Source organism: Sus scrofa, chromosome 9 (genome assembly GCF_054392235.1).
Source record: "Sus scrofa isolate SSC_HxYL_T2T_F1_AM1 chromosome 9, Sscrofa_HxYL_maternal_Yorkshire_Landrace_v2.0, whole genome shotgun sequence".
Lineage (NCBI taxonomy): Eukaryota > Metazoa > Chordata > Mammalia > Artiodactyla > Suidae > Sus > Sus scrofa.
In genome coordinates, this window is record NC_139391.1 from 45,131,528 (window position 1) to 45,148,392 (window position 16,865).

Here is a 16,865-nt window from a genome sequence, read left to right on the forward strand (position 1 = left end):
AATCGGAGCTGCACCTGCAGGCCTACACCTCAACCACAGGAATGTGGGATCTGAGCCGCATCTGTAACCTACACCACAGCTCATGGCAACACCAGATTCTTAACCACTGAGCAAGGCCAGGGATTGAATCTGCATGCTCATGGATACTAGTCAAGTTCTTAATGCACTGAACTACAAAGGGAACTCCTCAAGAAGCCTTTCCTGATCTGGCCTTGGCTCAGGCGTCCTCCCCTCCCCCATGGCAGCACAGGTGACCCTAGGTCCTAGTGGCCTGCCCATTGAAGCTTCCAGTCCAGTGGTCTACATGCAAGGTCAGAGAGGTGCCCTGACACAGACACGGGGGTCCAGAAGCAGCCCACCAAGTGGCTGTTCCACCCAGCGCTGCACAGAGGTGCTGCCCAGCCCATGCCCCACCCCAATCCCCTGCACCCCCTCCCCCGCCAGCACCATCTGTGCCCAGCTTCATGCTCTCGCCCTCTGCAGCGGGAGCCGCAGTGACCTGGAAAGCAGAGGACTGGTTTTTCTGCCCAGCTGTGCGTCCCTGGGGTGAATTAGTTCCACTCTGGAAACCGAGGGGAAGGGAAGGGGTGGGGGTGTGAGGGGTGCTCCTGGGCTTCCCTGGAGGTGCAGGCTCAAGGTTGAGTTGGCATCCACCGCCTGAGCACCAGAGCCCTTTCGGAAGGGCTGAAAGCAGAGCAGGACAGGTTTCTGTCCACGTGTCCCTCAAAAGCTAAGTTCAAATTCTCGGGTGTCAGAAGAAATCAAATATGAGCAAGGAAGAGAGGAAGGGACTCTGGGGGGAGCCGTGGCCCTAGCTAGGGAAGTGGCATGGGCTTCAGGGTCAGCAGACACTGGGTTGGTGCCTGATTCAGCCCCTTAATCGCAGGTCTCAAAGTGACCTACATGGAATTCATCTTCTTTGCAGGATGGGAGAGCGATGACCCATTGCTTATGGTCGTATGGATAGAGGACTAACAGCGAGTCCAATGCCTGGTGTAGACTGACTCCTGGTAGTCGCCAATAAACGTCTCACTCCCTCCCCACTGCCCCTTCCATGTTTCTGAAGCCCTGGATGGCCCAGACTCCAAGGCGGCTCCTCCAGAGGCAGGGAACGCTATCTTTGCAAAGCCAAATGCTTGGTGGTTCCTGGGAAGGCCAAGTCTGCCACTGAGAATCAACCAAGGTGGGGAGTGTGAGCTCCCTGCAGGCTCAGGTTTGAACTGTTGAACAACAACAACAAATTCTTTTTTTTTTTTTTTTTTTTTTATGGTCACACCCATGGCATATGGAGGTTCCCAGGTTAGGGGTTGAATTGGAGTACAGCTGCAGGCGTACACCACAGTCATAGCAATGCCAGATCTGAGCCACATCTGTAACCTATATCACAGCTTGCATCAATGCCGGATCCTTAACCACTGAGCAAGTCCAGGGATCGAACCTGCACCCTCATGGATACTAGTCAGATTCATTTCTGCTGAGCCACGACAGGAACTCCACAACAACAAATTCTTGAGCATTTGCTCTGGCCAGGAACTGTGCCTTGTGATCTGCTTATCATCTCTGCTAAAACCCAAAGGAGAAGCCTCTCCCTTAAACTCCATCTCTCCAGCCCAGACAGGTCGCCCATCCCACCCATGGTACTCCCGTTCCTTCAGACACAAAAGTTCAAATCATCACATCTTTGACCCACCATCACCTGTGGTCCCCAGGCCTGGGTTCCGGGCTCACTGTGGCTGCCCCCCTCCAACACATGGGTCAGCCTTGGGCTCCCTCCTCACTGATCTCTGTTCTGGGCTGGCCCTGCTTGAACTAATTGCTCACTTTATTATGAGAGTACTTGTCCTAAAATACCACTAGCTGAAAAAACCTTCCCAAGGCTTCATGAATAATGTATGAGTTCCTTGGTCCCAATTTGCCACCAGTCTACTTTTCTGGACCCATCTCCCAGCTCTCACCACTTCCCCGGGCCCAGGGGATTTTCATCTGGAGACTTTTGTTCCCCCCAGGTGCCCCTAAACCTGCCAAGTCCTTCCTCCTCTGTCCACCCATCTGAAACACAGCCCCCCTAGGGGCTGCCTCTGGGGAAGTCTTCTAGATGGTCCCTCGCCAGAGCCACCTGCTTGTTCATCCCATCCATCCTTTGGTTGGAAATATCCCTGAAAGGGCGCTGAGTGAGGCTTTCTGTCACCAACTGAGTTAATGAATCCTCTCTCTAGAGTTCCTGATGTGGCTCAGCGGTAACAAACCCGACTAGCATCCATGAGGATGTGGGTTCGATCCCTGGCCTCGTTCAGTGGGTTAAGGATCTGGCATTGGCGTGAAATGTGGTATAGGTCGCAGATTTGGCTCGGGATCTGGCCTTGCTGTGGCTGTCGTGTAGGCCAGCAGCTGTAGCTCCAATTTGACCCCTTTTCTGGGAATGTCCATAGGTCTGTGGGTGTCGCCCTAAAAATCAAAATCAAAATCAAAATCAATCAATTAATCAGTCCTCTCTGGTCTCAGTTTCCTCATTTGTGAAATTAGACAGTGGTCCCGGATATGGCTCATCATCTGGGAAGTTTCAGAAAGCCCAGCGTTCCAGGCCCCGTCCCGGGCCTCTGAGTCTGGAACTGCAGGGTGGGGCCTGGGAGTCCATTGGGGAACACATCCCAGGTGGTTCTGAGCCATGGCTGGTTTGGGGAGTCCCTGGAGCAGAGAACCTGTGAATACGGGTTGGCTTAGTGTAGACGGCTTTTGCAGACTGCACATTCAGAAGGGCAGGACATGTGTCTTTCCTGAAGGCTCACAAGACCAAGTGGTGGAATGTTCAATAAATATTATTTGAATGAATGAACGAACGAATGCTCTGAAGAGAAGTACCTGTAACTCTTTAGAAACCCTCTCTCTCCAGCTTTTTAATTTTTTAATTTTTATTTTTTTGCCTTTTTTGGGCTGCACCCCAGGCTAGGGGTTGACTCGGAGCTACAGCTGCCAGCCTACACCACAGCCACAGCAATGCTGGATCCTTAACCCACTGAGCAAGGCCAGGGATCGAACCCGAAACCTCATGGTTTCTAGTCGGATTCATTTCCACTGCACCACGACGGGAACTCCTCTCCAGCTTTTTTAGGACAATGAGGTAGAAAGCCAGAAGAGATCACACACAGACTTGTGCAAAGGGGCTGCCAGAGCCTCTGACAGTCTGAACCCACACCTAAAGGAAGGTCACGGTGCTGAGCTGTGGATCAGAGGCCATCCTCAGAACGAGTGTGAATCACTGTGGGGGGGTGGTGAGGCTCAGGGCTCTGGGTGGGTGGCCTGCTAGGAGCATTGAGATTCTTGCGACTGGGACTGGCCAAGGGCTGCTTGGGACGAGGCAGCTAATTGCTTGGCTTCCCACCATGGCCGTGGGCAGGGGCAGAGCTCAAAGGGAACCTGCGATTCAGGGTCACAGTGGATCCTCCACATCAGCCCAGACAGGTTCCAGGAAAGGCCAGGCAGTGGGGTTTCTCCAGGGACCTCCGGGGAGAGGGCGGGAATGTTTCTGGTGGGTGGGCAGTGAAGAGGGACTCTGGAGGTCAGCCCTGTGACTGGGGGCGGATAGAAATGGTGTGGTCTGTGGGCCATTTCCCAGAAGCCCAGGGTGCAGACCAAGGCCACACTTTGACCAAAGCCTCAGTCCAGGGCACTGTGCTCTTAGGGCCTGTCCACAGCTGCCTCTGTCCTTAGCTGCTGGACCAGCATCCCATGGCCCTGGTCTCAGCCCAGGGAGGGAACAAGGGGGATAAACAGATGATAAGACCCTGGCAGGGGCTGCAGTGGCAGCACTTCTGTCCCATGGCTCTGTCTCCCAGCTCCAACACTCACCACTCATGGATACTCTGCTCAGCCGTCTAAGCCCTGCACTGTGTTTGAGCAAAGGAACAAGTAGACTCTTAAAATGTGATTGTCCCTCAGAGTTTCAAAGTACATTCTTGACATTATCTGGTTTAAGAGTCACAGCATCCCCTCAAGGCAGAGGTCCCCCTTCCTTCCTGTAGCCCGGAGAGACCCCAGGACGCCAGCGTGAGCAGCACAAAGGAGTTGTGGGTCCGGCCATCTCATTGCCCAGGGCAGCCGGCTCGCCTTGCTCAGTCTTTGGAATGGTTCCTCCAAAGCAGCAAGGCCTGGGCTTTCTGTCCTGGCCCCTCTCTGCACTGCCTTCCTCATCAGTTATCAGGTTACAAGGCTGAAAGCAAAGCCTCAGACCAGGCTGGTCTGATCTAGCAGCCTCCTGGCAAGGAAGCCCCCCACCCCCCACTGACTTGGAAACACAGGCTTGGCCTCTGCAGTGTCTTCACCTTTTTGGAGACATGGATAAGAATCAATGGGATTCGTCTCAGGGGTGCTGCCTATTCTGGTCCCTAGGTCTTTCTCTCAATGATCAGATGTCACCTGGGCTGTGGAACAGTGACTCAGGGCTGCCACGAGGTTATCCCCACACCAGGAAAGGCCATGCGTGATCCCTGGACACAGGAGAGGATCAGGAGATGGAGCGGGTGACACTTGTCCCCTCCTCCAGCATCCCTGTCCCACCACTGCTGTGCCCTCCCAGCCCTCCCCTCCCCATCTGCGATGGAAATGGTGGTGAGGCGTTCTCGGAGGCCCCTGCAGCTCCACCACACTCCCATTTAAACCTGAGATGCTCACCCTCGAGGCAGCCACAGCAATGTGCTCACGCGGGGTGGGGAAGAGGGGTGGTGGAGAGATGGGGGCCCGTGGAAATCTGAACCTACATGCACAGCTTCAAGGTGCTGTGAGACCCTTTCTTTTCCTTCCAGAAGCATCTGGATTAGCAGAGGGAGCACTGGGGCTAGTCACAAAATAAAGAGAGCAGTGGGAAGCCAGGTGCTCTCAGTGCCCGCGCTGAAGGCACTAACTGGCTTAGCACAGGTCTTCCCACAGGCACGGGAAGCTTGGGGCCTCCCACCATGATGCTTCTGTCTCTTTTTCTATTTTTTGGTTCAGCATGATTTTTCTTTCTCTCTCTCTCCAATGCTAGCCTACGCCCAGGTTCTTCAGAGTTCAACACCTAGCTTTGCTTAGCTTTGGGGTAATGACCTATGACCCTGGTGGTATCTAAATGCTGATGGCAGAAGATGCATAAAATTGGTGCAGCCGCTTTTCTGTCCCCCCCCCCCCCCACCACACACACACACACTCCCCCTTGGGACAACCAGCCAGCTCCCTGACCTTCCTGGGAAGTTTTTTTTAACTTTTTTTTTTTTTTTGCCATTTCTGGGGCCGCTCTTGCGGCATATGGAGGTTCCCAGGCTAGGGGTCTAATCAGAGCTATAGACGCCAGCCTACACCACAGCCACAGCAACGAGGGATCCGAGCCGCGTCTGCAACCTACAGCTCACAGCAACGCCGGATCTTTAACCCACTGAGCAAGGCCAGGGAACGAACCCACAACCTCATGGTTCCTAGTCGGATTCATTAACCACTGCACCACGACGGGAACTCCCTTTTTTCTTTTTTCTTTTTTTTAACTTAAAAAAAATTTTTTTCTTTCTTTTTTAGGGCTGCAGGTGTGGCATATGGAAGTTCCCAGGCTAGGGAGTCAAACTGGAGCTATAGCTGCTGGCCACAGCCGCAGCCACACAGGATCCAAGCTGCGTCTGCGACCTACCACACCACACATGGCAATGCCAGATTGTTAACCCACCGAGTGAGGCCAGGGATTGGAACCTGCATCCTCATGGATACCAGTCAGGTTTGCGGCCAGAGCCACAATGGAACTCCCTAACTTTTTTTTTTTGTCTGTCTTTTTTTTACAGCTGTACCCATAGCATATGGAAGTTACTAGGACATGGGTTGAATCAGAGCTGCAGCTGCCAGACTAAGCCACAGCTATAGATCCGAGCAGCATCTGTGACCTCTGCTGTAGCTTGCAGCAATGCAGCTTCCTCAACCCACTGAATGAAGCCAGGGATTGAACCCATATCTTCACGGATACCAGTTGGGTTCTTAGCCTGGTGAGTCACAACAGGAACTCCCCTTGCTGGGAGGTTTTAAGTTACCCAAACTACAAGCAAGGCTTAGCCCACTCACTCGGGTCCCCTGCCAGACATGTCTGGGAAGGAAGAGGCCAGCTCGAATGCAAAATTTATAATCTCAAAGTCACCATCCACTCCACAGGAAACTGTAGTCAACCGTCTTGAAATTTTCCCTCAGCCACTAAGTGAATCCAATACCCTGACTTCAACACTTCAGATGCTCTCTGTGGAGACCACCACTGGTCTGTGGTCAAGCTGATATGAGGATGACTTCTGGAAGGTTGGACACAGCACCTTCCAGAAGGGATTCCTCCTCCTTCTCCCAAGACTCACTCATCTCTCACTCACGAAATCAGCCTTGTCTCATTTCTTTTCTTTTCTTTTTTTTTTTTTTAGAGCTGTACCCACAGCATATGGAAATTCTCAGGCTAGGAGTCAAATTGGAGTTGCAGCTGCCAGCCTACACCACAACCACAGCAATGCCAGATCCGAGACGCGTCTGTGACTTAAACTGCAACTTACCGCAACACCAGATCCTTAATCCACTTAGTGAGGCCAGGGATTGAAACTGCATCCTCATGGATGCAAGTCAGGTTCATTACCACTAAGCCACAGTAGGAACTCCTGCCTTGTGTCATTTCAGCCTAACCTCCCCACATATCCCCTAGCTTGCTTGTAAGCCAGGTGAGGATTTAAGGGAACATCAGTGCTGGCAAGATTGTGGAGAAGGTGCAAGCTTTGTGTACTGCTGGTGGGAATGTAAAGTGGTGGCCACTTTGGCAAACAGTCTGATAGTTTCTCACATGGTTAAATAGCAAGTTGCCACAGATCCAACAATTTCACACCTGGGCAGATATCGAAGAAAAATAAAAATGTATTTCTGCACAAAAATTTCTACATGAATGTTTATAGCAACATTATTCTTAATAGCCAAAATAGCCCAAATGTCCATTAACTGATGGGTGGATAAATAACACGTGGTATAGCCACATAAGGGAATATTACTCAGCAATAAAAAAGGAATGAGGAGTTCCCGTTGTGGCTCAGCAGTTAATGAACCTGACTAGCATCCACGAGGACTCGGGTTCGATCCCTGACCTCGCTCAGTGGGTTAAGGATCTGGCGTTGCCATGAGCTGTGGTGTAGATCGCAGATGTGGCTTGGATCCCATGTTGCTGTGGCTCTGGCATAGGCTGGTGGCTACAGCTCCAATTTGACCCCTCGCCTGGGAACCTCCATATGCTGTGGATATGGCCCTAAAAAGACAAAAAGACCAAAAAAAAAAAAAAAAAAGGAATAAAGTACTGATACACACTACAACATGATGAATCTTGAAAGCATTACACTAAGTGAAAGAAGCCAGTCATAAGAGACCACGTATTATAGGATTCTATTTACATAAAATATTCCAAATAGGTAAACCCATAGAGATAGAAAGATTGTTTGTTGCTTAGGGCTTGGGGGATGTTAGGGGCAGTTGGAGTGCTATCTAAAGGGTAGGGGGTTTCTCTTTGAGGAGAAACATGAAACATTTAGAACATGACAATGTTCTAAAATTGTAGTCATGGTTGTACATACCTGTGAATGTACTCAAAACCACTGGATTGTGTATTTATTTAATTAATTTTTAGGGCCACACCCGAGGCATATGGAGATTCCCAGGCTCAGGGTAGAATTAGAGCTGTGGCTGCCAGCCTACACCACAGCCACGTTGGATCCAAGCACACCTGACCTACACCACAGCTCATGGCAAGGCTGGATCCTTAAGCCACTGAGCAAAGCCAGGGATTGAACCCAAGTCCTCATGGATACTAGTCAAGTTCATTAACCACTAAGCCACAATGGGAACTCTGAATCATGTATTTTAAATGGGTGAATTGCTCCATATGTGAACATATCTCCATAAAACTGTTATAAAAAATGAAAAACCAGGACATTCAACTGAAATTGGGAGGTGTGGGCTGATGTCCTGGACACTCCACCAGTTTGCTCTGTCATACTGGAAGAGCATTTCTCTGAGCCCCTGCTGGCCCATCACGAGATAGGAGACACTAATACCAGCCTCTGAGGAGCAACGGGAGGAATTGGGGTGGAAGGTACGTGGCCAAGTGGAATAGGAACAGAGGCATTATTTAAATGGGCAAGATTTACTGTCGAGATGTCACTGCTCTGGGAAGTTGCAGCATCCTTGAGTTACGGGCTCCGAGCCCTGCAGAATGTTAAGTTGCAGGGGGCCTTAGAGATCAATCAAGAACACAGCTAGGATGGTCCTATTTTTGCCCAGGTACATGCACTCGACATTCTCCCACCATCCACAAATATTTATCTGAAGCATGGAGGGCGCTGAGCCGATGGAGAAGCAGCAGGAAGGAATGGCAGTGCTTTTCTCAGGGTGCCCTGGTGAGGCCACCTGGAATGGTATTTCTTCACATTCATACCCCAGGATGTAACAACTTCCCTGAAATAGAAAACCCTCCTCCCACGTTTGCTTCCCAACGCCAGGTGTCCAGATGTTGTGGCAGCTGCCAGCACATTCCCCCTTTCCAAACCCTAAGTGCACAGCCCAAGGCTGAGCCAGGGCAGTGAGCCTTCCCACCACCCCTGGGTCTGGCTCCAGGTCTGAAGTCCCAGCTGCCGTCTTGATACCCTGAATACTGGGCTCCATCTGCAGAGGGGACCCACACCTCCTATGGCTCATGTATCATGGGGATCTGAGTGTGCCCAAGTTCAGCAGGCAGAAGATGGCTGGCTACTTCAGAGCTTTGGATTCTGGGGCAGCAAGATATATTAATGATAACGATCATACTAATAATTAAAATAATAATAACAAATAGCTTCTATAGGCATGGACTTTGTAGGTATTGTGGTTTTAGTACTTAGAAAAAACTTATGAGGGACGTATTATCACCTTTACTTTATAGGGAAGGAAATTGAGGCTCAGAGAGGTTAAGTATCTTGCCCAAGGTCACACAGCTAGTAAACATAGGATTTAAAACTAGGTCTGTCTGATGTAAAATTAGTGGAAAAGTCTAATCCATTCCCTAGCCCCTTCAGGGCTTCTATCAGGAGCCCCGGTGCCAGGAAGCACAGGGATCCTAAAAGCCATTGCTCTGTGGAAGCCCATCTCAGCTTCTCCCCAGCCCCTGTGGGAGCTGGGACCAGTCTCAAACCACATTTGTCAGGTGCCAAGGGGGGGCTTTTGTTTAATCTCAGGATGGAGACACCAGGGAGAGGAGTTATCCTTTGCAGAGTTTAGGCTGGAAGGCGAACCTGGATTCAGAAGGAGCCTGGCCCCAGAACTGCCCCTCAGTTTTCCGTATCACAGCTGCTGAGACCACCTTGGCCTCTCCCCATCCCATGAGAAGCACCTCCGGGTTGGTGTGCTGGTGTAGAGCGGGTGATGCACCATGAGACGTGGTACAAGAAGGTGGGACAAAGGTGACTGCTCACACTCTTCAGACGTGTGGATGTGTGTGTGTGGGAGGGGGTCAGGGTCCAGCGTAAGGCAGAACCAGATCCCAATCCCAGCTCTACACTTAGTGGTGTTGCCTTCAACAAGGATCTCAGCTCTTCTGGGCCTTGATGTGATCAGCTGTAAAATATACTAATGCCTATACCTCTGAGATGATCTGAGGATGAGCATGATCACAGGCTTATGTAACATTCACTCTGCCAAGGATGACTGTTCTAAGTATCTATCAATATCTCTAAATCTGTCTATTTATCTTTCTGTCCATCTATCCATCATCCATCCACCTACCTACCTATTTGTCGATCAACTTCTCATCTACCCAGTAAGGTATTATTATTACCTCCTTTTATAGATGAAAAGTTGAGTCTCAGAAGCATTAACCTAGAGCACAGAACAAATAGAGTGGGAGCTGAGATCTGCACCCTATGGAGCCTGACCTGAGAGTCTGTGGTCTTTCTCACCACTTCTACACAGCTTCTGAAGAACACACATGGAAGGTCTAGCAATGGTACCCAGACCATGCCCAGTACAGTGCCACACTGTGGTAGGGACACACATATGGTCCTCAAATACCCCAGGCTACCCCAAGGAACTGGAGGCTTACCAGGAGGTGCCAGTGTTACGTCACCTGGATCCAGCTATTGACTAATGAAGAGCTAGAAATGTACCTATTACTATAAGAGAAAAATAAATAAATAAAGAGCTTGGGCGTTGACTCATACAAGGGGTATTTACACCAGCTACCAGAGGCTGGGAGAACCCACCAGCTAGGTGGGTCTGTGGGTCTGTGGGCTGTAGCGCCAGAAACACTGCTGGTCCTTGCAGGCAATGCCCCTGCCCCCACCCAGTCTACTGATATCCACATCCCAAGTCAAGTGGCTTCCTTCCAGATTCTCAAAAGCCCTTGGAATTTCCAAAGGGGACCTAGCTCCCCAGGACTTCAGGCTCACACATAACTCAGTGAGCTCCTGAAAGAAGAAATGGAGAAAAATGAACCAGTCTGGGCAAGCCTTGAGAAGTCATATAGAATCTTGGAATGTATGGCATCAGAGTCAGAAAAGGGAAACAGAAATTCTCAAGTCCCAACTTCCAGGGTCACCTTCCCTGGCCAGTAAATGACTTTGGCTAGCTTTAAAATTTAGTACCAGGGAAAAGAGTGTCTCTCCTGCCATAAGTCCTTTTGTCAGACACCCATATAACAATCATATTTCCATTTTTGCCTTTGCTGCCAAAAGAGCTCAGGTTTGAACTTAATGCTCACTGTCAGTAACCATCTAATCCTCAGTCCCTGGCAGCACAGGCTCTTCCTCACTCCATCCTTTCATCGATCTGGGATCTCCTTTTCTAACTTTATTTGTAACTGTCAATGGTCTCACTGCTTCCTTTTTGGAAGCTGGTAGGACATATGTCAGAGGTGGTGGCTGGATGACAGAGGGACATTTTAGCATCAAGAAGGAGCTGGAGGGGTGACCCTTTTAGGCCCCCTTTTCACTCTGAGATTCTGGGACTGTGATCAATAGTCTGCCACAGTCTTCTTCCACAAAAAAAGCCCAGCCTCTTCTTTGCCTCCTGGAAAGGGTGCTATGCTTCCCGGAATGTCAAGGAGTGATTGACTCTGGTCTATGCGCTGGCGCAGCACAATGAACGCACACCTGCTCTTGCTGGCGTCACCTTACGGTGCTAGAGCTGGGCTTGGTCACAGGATGCCAGCTGGCACAAGGCACAATGAGCTGCCTCCTTGAGAACAATGGTCTTTCCACAATGCAACTGCCTGCTAATTGGCAACAAAGGCTTAGCGGGGACCATGGAGTCACCGGGCTGTCTTTGCAAGAAGCACGGAACAGAAAGAAAACCTCTGTGAGGATCCATGTTTAAGCACAAATGGGAGCCACCAGGGTGTCCTTTCAATACCCCTAGAGTCTTCAGAGCTTATGCTATACATTCATCTGAGGCTCAGTATCAGATGGTCTTAGTGTGAGAGGTTTGCCAATCCCATGCCCATGTGATGAGAGCTGCCTCTCTTCCACCTTCCACTGTCAAAGAAGCTTTTCCAACCAGCTTCTTTAGGCAGATGGAGTTCACCTCTCTCATTTTACAGACTGACAAGCTGAAGCCCAGAAAAGTTATGATTTGCCCAAGGTCACATGGTCAACTTACTGGCAGAGCAAGAACTAAAACCCATATCTTTCAAGTGAGATCTGAAACCATCCTGGGTCTTCCACTGGGCATTGGCAGGGTGATATCTGTATGAAGAAGGATGGTTCACAGCCGGGCTCCTGAAAGATTCAATTGCACACAAGGGCCCAAGCCAACAGCTATGACCTGGACCAATGAAGGGTTGACATCTCAGAAGAGAGCCACAGAAGCTCAGACAACACATTCCAGCCAGACGAAGAGACAATAAACATTTCAGGATTAGGATAAACACATTTTCAGGTGGCATAGAGTCTTCTTAGGTCAACTGGATTGCTTAGCCATGAACTAAGCCCATCAACCAAAGTGTCAATGAAACAATCTGCCGATGTCCAGATACCTCTTATTATGTTGTTCAGGCAAAAACTGGTTAACTGGGTCATTGGGCAAAGACTGGCCCCTCGCTTCTTGAGTCAGCTTATCTGTCCCCCCCCAACCAGACTAAGTGTAGCCCTGGCTTCCAGTGTATGCAGACCACTGAGACACACTTCCTTCCTGATCTCCAGGGCAGTCTGCTCAGGTGATAGGTACCACATGCACCCCCAAGTCCAGGGTAAGCGCTGATGCTATTTCAGAGTTCCTGGAGGGGTAAGTAGTTGGGATTTAAGGTGAGCTTAGTTCAGTGTTGTCTTAGACGAACAAGGGCCCAGTATTGAAAGATTATTTCTCCTTGGGCCTAGTTTACATTTCCTGGCACCCGGAAGTACATGTCAAAGGAGAGGATCCCTGGCAGATACAACCACACCGAGCCCTTGGCTATTACTATGGTGCTTTTTTGTTTATGGAGCATTCTCACATGTATCTAATATAAGCCTGACCACAGAATACAAAGCCAATAATACTGTTCTCATTTAGTCACAGGAAACCAAGGCCACAAGAGGTTAAGGACCTTGATCAAGGCCATGAGTTAATGGAAAAGTCGAGACCCAAAATCCGATTGAGTAAAATGAGACTGTCTTTCCAAACAGCCTGGCCAATCTAGTCCCTTGCCAAAACATTTTTATTGTTTAAGCATGGGCCCTTCTGGGGTCCAAAGACCCCAATCAGTGGAAGGAATCAGCTTCTCTAAGCAGCCCCCAGGGGAGGTGGAGGCAGCCAGTGGACTTGGCTCTGCTCTGGGCCAGAGCTTCCCAGCTCCTGAGCTTCTCTTCGCCCAGCATTCCATCTCCTGGCCCACGACCTTGCCCTTTCTCACCCAGAACCACTTCTCCCATTTCCTAGCTTCCTTCTCTGCTTCTCTCTATTTCTCTTCCCTGACACAGGCTATAGGAAACAGCCCAACTACATGAGCAGAATCTTCTGCTTCAGAGTCCAAATCTCCTCCCAGGGCTCCAGTCCCGCAGAAGGATCTCAGAAGTCACAGCTCCAGGCAAGGTTGAGGGAAACCACCAAGAGCCTGCCCCTTCCCAGGTCCTCCACTTTGGGAGGGAGCTGGCACCGCAGCTCAATGTTAAAGCACCAATGGGGAGCCAGGTCTGAACTGAAGGCCCAGGACAGCCACAGTCCACGTGTGCTCGGGCGAAGGGCTCTCCCCTCGAGGCCTCAGCCTCCTCATTCCTGAAAAATGACTGGTTGGATCCTGTCATCTCTACATTTCTTCCCGTCCCCTGAGTCTCTATGAAGACTCACTTGACAAGCAGCAAGAGCAGAGCCTTAGTGCAAATTCCATCCTCTGAAATGCCGTAAAGGCTGTAGTGGGGACTAATAGATTGGTGGAAACTCTAGAGAGTCCCTAAAGGGTTTTAATTAAAATGTAAATGTTGTAAACATTCAAACTTGCTCCACCCTGGGAGCTGGGGCCCGGCTGCCGAGAGGGGTCAGGGCCCCATTCGCCACTATTACCATTGACAGGTGCCCTGTATAGTGGCCAATGCAAAATTCTATTAGGGATCTTGAGCACGTGGAACACCCATGCAAGAAGAGATGGGGTGTTCTCTAGCAAGCTGTACCTAACGTGATTTGGGGGGCTTGGCTTTGAAAAAGAACTCTTGTCCCCAAATACCTTTCTGTCCTATCATATACACATTCATATATGCATATTTTATATGTACATTTTATATATAAAATCCTATCACCAGTGGTTCTTTTGAATCAGGGATGGTGCTCCTATTCGTTAGGCAAATAGCACAGAAAAGGTGATATGTTGCATTACTGGTCACGTCCTAGCTGTGCTTGGGTACAAGTCCTCTTTCTGGGAGAGATGAAAACACCTAAGCCTCTTTCCCAGGGATGAGCAATGCTACAGTGGCTTGGCTCTTTCTTGGGACTTAGAATCCTAAACTTGTCCTCAACTTTCTCAGAGTTGACGATCCTGGGACTTTACTCAAATGGCAAAAGGAAATCCAAGGGCTGGGAACCAGAGGGAGGTACCTCAGAGGACCGCAGACTAGTAAAAACAGACCAGCAGAGGAGGTAGTCATGATGGCAATGGAAGGCCTTCCCCTGGGGCTTCTACCAAAGGGAGGAGGAAGATGAGAACAGGACAGGTGCACAAGAACAGTGAATACCATTGCTGGCTGGGTTTTCCATTCATTCTACTCACTGCAACTTTTGGTGATTGTCTAATTATGGCTCATTACCAACATCAAGTTACATTTTGCAAGGTCGTAACTGCGGGGGAAGGATACAATTATTATAATGAACCTTCCCCAACCCCAGACTCTCTCCCCTCCAATCAGTCCCAAATGCCACTGCTCAAATCATTTTCCTTGCCTGCCACCTGGTCCTCCTAGGTCTCCTCTCCTGCATCCCTCCCCAGGCCAAGGTGACAGAGCACAATCAAGGGCTTAGTTCTTTCTGTGGCTTGTCTCCATCAAAAGGTACTTTTCTCCCTTGTTCTTTCCCTGCTAATGAGCAGCTTTCTCCTGGCGCAGCCTTGGTGGAAGGGAAGAGCTGAGGATGTCAGAAGGTAATGAATGGAGTCATGGAAGCTGGGTCTACAAAGAAGAGGTGCAGGATATGAACTGGGGAGTTATAACCTTCCAGCGTGGCCTAGAGTTGTGGCCCACCTTCAGGCTGGAGCTGGGCAAATGACCCCTCAATGGCTGGATGCTGTTCCAGAGACTCTGAGCCTGGATTTACTTCTAACCTTCTTCCTAAGTCCTCCTAGGAGGAACCAGCCACGCTACTCGAAGGGCAGCTTTCCAGGGGGAAAGGCTGGTCTGTGTCCAGAGAAGGGGAAGAGGCTTTGCTCAGTCTCTCCCTTATGCCAGGCATCCTGCTTCCAGGAATAAGGTACCTCCCTTTCAGAGGGACAACCGCAAACCCAAGGTCTCAGAGAAGGACAACCAGGTGGTGAGAGGTCTGGATAAACTCTTCCTTTCAGGAAACTGGTAGTTTCCAGTCTAGAAAGAGGCTTTGGGGGAACAGGACAGCTGGCTGTCATGTATCAGAGGGAGCAGATCTGGCTGGTGTGCCTGGAGGCAGAATCATGGACCTAGAGCCAGCCAGCCATGGACTTGGCCGCCTCACAAAGTAATGAGTTCATGGATGGCCTCCCTGAGGCTGTAGAAGACGCTCTCTCCTCGGATGGCAGGTGGTCTTTGAGGTCGCTTCCACCCGAAGACTCTGTCTTTGACTCTAGGCAATACCCATTGGCTAGTGTATAGCACCTTGTATACAGTCGGTACTCAATCGATGTCTCCAGGTTGTAAAGGGATCATATTAAATTACATGGGGAAACCAGCTTTCAAGCAGATGGCAAAGACCTTCTCCAGTCAACTTCTTTCCAGCCAAAGGTAATGCATGCAGCTCCTAACAGGGGTTATCAAAAGTCATATAAAGAGGAGCCATGTAAATGCTTATTTGAAGTGCAGGTTCTTGGGCCCCGCCCTGAACTTGGATTCAACAGATTTCAAATGGGAACAAGCAATCTGTACTTGAAAATAAGCTCCAGCTGATTCCTATGCCTGGGATTGCCAGCCCACACTTTAAGAAATGCAGACTTATAATAAAAAAAAACCCTCAGTTCTTCTGGTTCCCTGATATCGGCAGCATCAGAACTGCCATTGTCTTTGTCTTTCCAAATCCAACTGCCCCTGGAGATGGGAGAGGCTGAACCCTTCCGAGGCCCAGAGCAGCCAGAAGAAGATGAAGGCATTTTTTAGCATAAGACCCATTCCCAAATGATACATTTGATGCCCCCGAAAAGGTGGCCTCCGACTCCCTTGCTACAGCACAGACTGGGTCCTGAGAGCTTGCCCATCTCCTGGGCGCTCCTGGCCTTGGAGCTGACCTTCCCGTCTATGGCTCCACCCGGCCCTGCTACCCGGGTCAGTCTTTGGCTCCCACATTTACCATGATCATGGCGCTGCTTTTGGCTCCACCGCCTTTGGCTACCCAGCCTGGCTGTTAGGCCCCTACACCTGAGGCTGTCCCTCATCACCTCCTTTGCCTTTTGGGCTCCAGTCCTGCAAGCAGAACCCCACCAGCCTCCGCCTGGGAGCTCTCCCACTTGCTGGGCTGAGAAAGAGAGAGGAAAGGTCTAGAATCTCTTCCCAATCCTCCTTTTCCAGGCATCTCTCTGCCCAGGGTGCTTCCGCTCCTCTCCCACGCCTCTGCCAGTGTGAATGCCCCCTGGGCCTCTCCCAGGAGGTTCTCTCTTTCAGTCCCCAAATCACTGCCAAGGGCTGGGCCTGGCCAGACTCTCCCCTCCCCTCTGCCCTTTCTCTACAGGGATGGATTTGTTTAGTTTCAACAGTTTAATCTTCTCCTTCCCTTAGAGCAGGGCTGTTTTCCTCTGATCCCTGTTGGGAGGCATTCTGTATCAGTCTGAATAAAGGGGGGCTGGGGGAGGAAGGTAAAGGAAAAAAAAAAAAAGAATGAAGGAAGGAAAACATACCTCCTGGCAAAACCCAGAGCACCACTTTCGCAACATCTTTCCTCACTACATTATTTATAGCGTGACTGAAACATTTATTCCTCCCCTGCTCTTCCAAAGAGCACCGGTGTTTGCACTGAGCTGTAACAAGTACAGCGAGGCTGCACTCAGCAAGAACACTGAGCATGTGATACACAACAGTGCACCCCGGAAAGGGCTGTGGCTCCCAGCAGCCAGCAGGAGACCTGGGGACAGAGGGGGGCAGGGCCTGGGAAGAGAGAGGGTCAGATGGTGGGTTCTCCAGGCAGAGAACTAAGGGGCCTACATGAAGCCAGACTTGCAGAGGACCAAAGGCTTGGACCCA

The 16,865-nt window shown here is 50.3% G+C and overlaps 1 protein-coding gene and 1 long non-coding RNA gene across 5 annotated transcripts in view; one reads left to right on the forward strand and one right to left on the reverse strand.

Moving 5' to 3' along the window:
• The window catches only part of DSCAML1 (DS cell adhesion molecule like 1), a 361,955-nt gene that overhangs the window by 218,119 nt on the left and 126,971 nt on the right, over positions 1–16,865 (reverse strand). The window lies entirely within an intron of this gene.
• LOC146399875 (uncharacterized) lies at positions 1,245–11,907 on the forward strand. The gene is made up of 4 exons (XR_014815395.1): positions 1,245–2,390; positions 2,993–3,203; positions 5,224–5,283; positions 7,672–11,907. It is a non-coding gene; the product is annotated as an uncharacterized LOC146399875 (long non-coding RNA).